Source organism: Elephas maximus, chromosome 14, assembly GCF_024166365.1.
Source record: "Elephas maximus indicus isolate mEleMax1 chromosome 14, mEleMax1 primary haplotype, whole genome shotgun sequence".
NCBI classification, from domain to species: Eukaryota; Metazoa; Chordata; class Mammalia; order Proboscidea; family Elephantidae; genus Elephas; species Elephas maximus.
The window spans coordinates 96,821,300-96,828,496 of record NC_064832.1 but is presented as its reverse complement, the minus strand read 5'-3'; positions in this window follow the sequence as shown (position 1 = coordinate 96,828,496).

Sequence of the window (7,197 nt, the reverse complement as noted above, 5' to 3'; positions counted from 1 at the left end):
CAACAACAATAATACTATTTTATAGGATTTATAACATGTAAAAGTAGAAGATAAAATAAAAGTAGAACAAAGAGAGAGAAGGAGCAATAGAAGTTAAACTCTTATGCTGTAATGTTCTTTCATTTTGGAGAAATTGTAAAATACCAGCCTAAAAAAGTAGACTGTAAGGAATCAAGGATATATATTACAATCTCAAGTGCAAACAATAAAATCATAATAAAAGATAATAGAACTGAAGAGCTAATAGAGGAGGAAACGGAACAATAAAAATGCTTGACAAACACGAAAGAAAGCAAGAAGGAAGCATAAAGGATAAACAAAGAATGAGAAAACAAAAAACTATTATCAAGATAACAGACATAGAGCCAATTATCTCTGCTATTAGATTGAATGAAAACGACAGAGGAAATGCTAGATGAGCCTGAAGCAGCCTCTAATGCCTGAAAGTAAGGAAGGACGCAAACAAGAAGAATGTGGGGACACGGCGAAGTTCCAGTGACCAAGGCTGGAGCAGTCTGAGCAACAAAATAAAATAATCTATATTCTCTCTTTGTCCTAAGGCAAGCACTCGAGTAGTTGTTAGCCGTGGTCCTTGGTCCGATGAGGTGACCCACGCCTTCAATTTTAAAGAGCGTGAGCTATTAACAGTGCTGCATAAATTGGATTGTAATAGTTTTCCACTGGCTTTTATTTGGTAACAGCTTTGGTGAGATATAATTCACATACCATACAGTTCACCCATTTGAAGCATGTAATTCAAGGGTTTTAAGGATATTCAGAGTTGTGTAACCATCACCACAATCGACTTTAGAATATATTCTTCACCCCTAAAATGAGCCCCATATCCACAAATAGTCACTTCCCAATTTTTCGTAACTCTTTCAGCCCTAAAAACTAGTTGCCAAGGAGCTGATTTGGACTCATGGTGACCCCGTGTGTGTTAGAGTAGAACTGTGCTCGATAGGGTTTTCAAGGGCTGGTTTTTTGGAAGTAGGTCACCAGGCCTTTCTTTTGAGGTATGCTTGAGCGGACTGGAACCTCTAACCTCTTGGTTAGCAGCTGAGAGTGTTAACCATTTGCACCATTCAGGAACTACTTCCAGCCCTAAGCAACCACGTCTGTTTTCTGTGTCTAAGGAGCCCTGGTGGCACAGTTTTTAAGTGCTGAGTTGCTAACCAAAAGTTCGGTGACTTGAACCTCCTAGCCACTGCAGGAGAAGGATGTGACAGTCTGCTTCAGTAAAAGTTACGGCCTCGGCAACTCTACGGGCCAGTTCTACTCTGTCCTATAGGGTCGCTATGTGTCAGAATCAGCCTGACAGCATGCAGCAACAACCCAACATAGTTTGCATATTAGGGACATTTCATATAATTATGTGGTCTTTTCTGACTGGCTGCTTTCCCTTAACATAATGTTTCCAAGGTTCACCCTTGTTGTAACATGTATCAGAACTTCATTCCATTTTATGACCAAATAATATCCCACCGTATGGATTTACCACATTTTGTTTATCTGTTTATAAGTTGATGGACACATGGGGTGTTTCCACCTTTTGGCTTTCACGAATACTGCTGATATGAACATGTGTGTACAAGTTTTTGGGTGGATCTGCTGTCTTTTCATCACATGACAAGGGAGGATTAATACCAAAAGATCTTCTGCATTCTAGACATATTATTCTTCACCTCCATTGTATGGTGACATTGTTATTGTTGTTGTTAGGCACTGTTGAGTCACTTCCAAATCATAGCAACCCTATGTACAAAAGAACGAAACACTGCCCAGTCCTGTGCCATCCTCACAATCGTTGTTATGCTTGAGCCTATCATTGCATCCACCATGTCAATCCATCTCCTTGAGGGTCTTCTTCTTTCTCTCTGACCCTCTACCAAGCACGATATCCTTTTCCAGGGACTGATCCCTCCTGATAACATATCCAAAGTATGTGAGATATAGTCTCGTCATCCTTGCTTCTAAGGAGCATTCCGGTTGTCCTTCTTCCAAGACAGATTTGTTCATTCTACCAATGTATGGGAGCAACCCAATTTCCCCTTCATAGTCTATGAGTCGGAATCGACTCGAAGGCAACGGGTTTGGTTTGGTTTGGTTTTTAGACAGGACCAATCATGCAGCCGATACAGTAGCCCTTTGCTTTGCCTATTGATTCAATGGCATTAGTAGCTCGAAATGACCAGGTGGCAGTCTCGTGTAGTTTAAAAGGGCCGTTGTTATATCTCCTGTTGGAAGTTCCTCTCCCTTAGGAGCTAAGGCCTACAGATCAGCAGAACCCAAAGTCACAGGAATGGGAAGCAATATTTCTTTTTTCTAGTGGATCACTAGGGATAATAGAAAAAGGAGCCAATCTCATTTTCTCCCCTTGATTCTTATACCTGTGAATCCCAGGTGTGCGAGAAACAGCACCATATACTAGAGGCTGCTTCCGTGTATATTCTGCACGCTGGAAGAACCAAACGATGTTACACGGGGGCTAGTGCCAGCACCGAATCCTTAAAAGGCCATTCCGCTTTTCTATCATTTCAGCTGCTTCAGGATGATGAGCAGTATGTTAAGCCCAGTGAATTCCCTGAGGGTAAGCCCATTGCTACGGTGAAAATGAATTCTTTGGTCAGAAGCAATGGTGTGTTATTGGTGATTCTGGCAGAAGCATTGTGACCGAGGAAAGAAACTTAATTTTCTCTTCCAATTAGAACACAGTTCTGTCCCTTCCATGAGGAAAGTGGTGCAGTGTAATCAAGCTGCCATAGGAGGGCTCATAGCTCGTCTCGCTGACGGTGGATTGGGCATCCATGAGCAGTTGAGTTGGACTGGCCTTTGAAAGTGGAAGGCTGTGTTACCGATTCATGCACAACCTCTGTCTCTGCAACCCTGGTCACTTTGTTCATGAGACTTGTTGACAAGTAACAGGTTGGACACAGAAAAAGGGTGATCTGGGTCCATATAACAGGACATCTTGTCTACCTGATTATTAAGATCCTTTTTTGCTGAAGTTGTCCTTTGGTGAGCACTCACATGAGACATAAATATCATCACATTCTATGCCCATGAAGAGAGGTCTATCTGCATACTTCTTCCTAGACCTCCTTTTCACCAGTGTTTTAGCCAAGCTTCTTCTAGGTCCCTGACACCAAGCCAAACCATTTCCACAGCCATTAAAGTGATGTATATCTATACAACCAAGTGTACTGTTCAAAGTTCTGTCTGCTTAAAGGATGTTCCTTCACCACTCTCCTTCCGGAAGAAGGTGTAGTGGTTAAAACCTACAACTAGTAACCAATAAAGGTCAGCAGTTTGAATCTACCAGGTGCTCCTTGGGAACCCTATGGGCCAGTTCTACTCTGTCATTTAGGATCACTGTGATTCGGAATCAACTCGATGGCAATGGGTTTGGGTTTTTTTTTTTTTTTTTTTGGTTTACTGCCCATCTGGGCCACCCTGGATGGGGCTACAATTCTGAAGCCATCTACTTTCAGACGGTGCCAACGTACCATGCAGAACTATTTGTAATGTATGTCTGCAGATTTTCTTCCACAGGCAACTAGCCAGCCATAAGGACGTCCTCATAAGGATACAGGTGTGAGCTGAAGGCAAGGTGGCAGGACTTGGAGCTTTGGGCAATGAGAACATTGGCTTATGTGCTTTCAAGGCCTTCTCAAGCTCAGTCTCATGTATACCACTTCATGACGAAGCACACATAACTTTATGACTTGATGGATCAGACAACATCCAGTTCAGGATGGGCAGCTCAGATCACATTACAACTTGCTGGCACATGGTCTAAGACCGGTAGCAAGTCAGCCACAGAGAGAAATGAAGACTTGATATATGCTACAATGTGGATGAACCTTAAAACATGATGCTGAGTGAAATAAGTCAATCACAAAATATTGTAGGCATGACTCTACATATGAAATATGCAGATGTATAGAGACCAAAGCTCATCAGTGGTTACCAGGGATGGGAGGGAGAGGGAGTCATCCCTTAGCAGGCACTGAGCTTCTGTAATAGTGATGGAATAATTGGGAAGCTTTGGTGGTGAGGATTGTACAACACGGTGAATGTAACCAATGCCACTGAATTGTACATGTAGAAAATATTGACTTGGAAAATACTTTGCAATATATACTTTTACCACAATAAAAATTTTTAAAAAAGGGATCCATTAGAGCTTGTTCCTCTTTCTCAGTAGCAGGAGGGGCCAGGTGAAGCCCTTGTTCTTTAGGTTGGAAAGGCAGTTCAGTATGCCGTATACAAAGGGCTGTCAAGCTTTTTCTATAAAGGGCAGCTAGTAAATATTTTAGGCTTTGTGGGCCACATACAGTTTCTGGTACATATTCTGTTTTCCATTTTTTTAAAATAATCTTTTAAAAATGTAAAAGCCATTAATACCTCTAGGCTTTACTAAAATGGGCCACAGACTAGATTTATTCTCCGAGTCATAGTTTGCTGACCCCTTCCCCAGACGACTAAAACCACCAAACTATTTGTCGCGGTGTCTGCTCTGACTCGTGGTGACCCCATGTGTTGCGGAGCAGAACTACGCTCCACAGGGCTTTCAATGGCTGTGATCTTTCTGAAGTAGATCACCTTCCGGAAGGACTGAAACCACCACGATCCTCCATAAAGATCACAGCTTAGGATGCCCTGTGGGGACAGCGCTACTCTGTCACATGGGGTCACTATGAGTCAGAATCGATTCAACAACAACAAAACAAACTCATTTAACCCTAGCACCTATAATATAAAAAAATATTCGTGGCATATAATCTGAGTTGGAATGGTCTTGAAGGCACCCAACAACAACAATAAAATTCACAGACATAAAAATGTAAATACTAAACATTTTACTAAAAAAGAAAAAAATGTGCTATAAATATTGGGAGGCTGGGGGAAGGGAAAATGCGTAAGTGTGGAAGCTCTTGTCTTCTGTAATTGGATGTCAACAGGTAATATTTAAAACTAAAAAAGAAATCACTGTGAAATTAAAGCAGAGAGGAGCAGGCTGCGAGCCCGCATCATCTTTGTCTTTTTTCTCTCTTTCTCCTTATCGCCTCCCAGTGACAATGGGTCTGGACTGAGGTAGACGGCAAGAGAATAACTGCAGATACAGCTCTGAATTTTACTCATTTTTCATTTTCCTTTGGCCTTTGAGAATAAGGAAATGCTCACTCTAGTTTTTTTTTTTTTTTTCCTTTATTCCCTCAATTTTTCTATTTAATTGTATAATGACATCTCCTCTCTGGAAATGAAATAGCAGCTTTTCCCAACCATTTTCCTTATATTTCTACGTAGACATCGGACGGTCTCCCAGAAAAACATAAACCGTCTCAGTTTCCATCCCTAAAACAGATGTTACAGTCTCTTCAGGCTGGATTGTGGAAAGAAATGGTGACTACAAGGATCCTGGAACAGTTCCTGGAACGTAAGAAGGGCACTACCAGTGGTGAGGGCTATTATTAGCAGTAGCCGCTGATCAAAAGTTGGCAGTCGAGCCCACCCAGCAGCTCTGTGGGAGAAAGACCTCATGATGTGCTCCCATCAAGGTTACTGCCTAGAAAACCCTACTCTGTCACATGAGGTTGCTATGAGTCAGAACCCACTCAACGGCACCCGACGACAACAGTCTTTCCTTTGCCGTTTCCAAACCTGAGTCTATGTCACCTTGTGTACAGAGTGTAACTGACGGACACAGCCTGCCTTGGACAGTATGTGTGCTCAGTAGATATTTGTTGAATGAATAAATCAATAAATATGGGAAAGAGCTGGGTGCTGGAGGCTTTCTTCTATAAAGTCGACTGGGCTATTTACAGTGAAGTGATCTTTCTGGTTAGATTTCTCCCTGGAGAATTCTATTTCATTTTAATTGAACAGTGGTTATAAAAGCTAATTGGCTATTTGCATTTGCAGGAAAACTATTCCCACCTTCCATCAACTGCAGGCTCCAGGGGGCAATCAATGTTTAGAGGTTTCCACCTATACCAACTGTGCAAATCTGCTGCCAAAGACCTCTTCAAATGTTAAACAGCAAAGATGTCGCTCTGAGCACCAAGGTGTTCCTGACCCAAGTTATGGTATTCTCAGTCACCTCATATACATGTGAAAGCTGGACAATGAAAAAGGAAGACCAAAATATACCACGGACTGCCGGAACAAACAAGTCTGTGCTGGAAGGAGGCAGCCAGAAGGCTCCTTAGAAGCAAGAATGGCAAGACTTGGTCTCACATAATTTGGACATGTTATCAGGAGGAACCGGACCCTGAAGAAGGGCGTCATCCTTGGTAAAGTACAGCGTCCATGAGAAAGAAGACCCTCAACGAGATGGACTGATAGGGTGGCTACAACAACAGGCTCAAGCGCAACAATGATCATGAGGACGGTGCGGGACCGGGCAGTGTTTTGTTCTGTTGTACATACGGTTGCTATGAGTTGGAACCACCTCAACGGCGCCTAAAAACAACAACTACTTATACAGATGGTTTAAAAGCAGTAAAGCTCAAGATTAATGCCTATGGCTTGTCAAATACGTATGTGACTTTTTTTTTTTCTTTTTAATGAATCCTACTCAGGCAAGTCAGGAATTAATGCCATAAAATCCAGCTCAGCAGAAACTCAATTGAAAAATGAGAAGGACATAAATGAGAGTTCTATTGAAAGAATAGCTATCCAAGGTTGCTATTTTTAAAATGTAATTCAAGGCACTTTGTCACGTAAATGAAAGCAAAGATATAGGCATTTTGTACCATATACACATCAAATGTTTCTCCCATTTCTTTAGAACTATATTCAATATGGGTGCCTTAGATGCATATAATGCTAAAGAAAAGTGCCAAAGGTATTCTGAGGACAGCATGTCTCTTGTGGCACAACGGTTAAGCGCTCGGCTGCTAACCCAAAGGCTGGCAGTTCAAACCCCACCCAGCAGCTCTGTGGGAGAAAGACCTGGTGCCCTGCTCCCATAAAGAATACAGCCTAGAAAACCCTATGGGGCCATTCTACTCTGTCACACGGGGTGCTGTGAGTCAAAGTCAGCTCGACAGCACCCAGCAACAACAGTATCAAGATGAGACAAAGAAAAAGGAAGAAAAGAAGTTCTTAAGTCTACAAACAAATATATTTATACATTTAGGGGATAAAAATATTTAACATTCTTTACTAAACCAATTATCCAAAAACACAGTC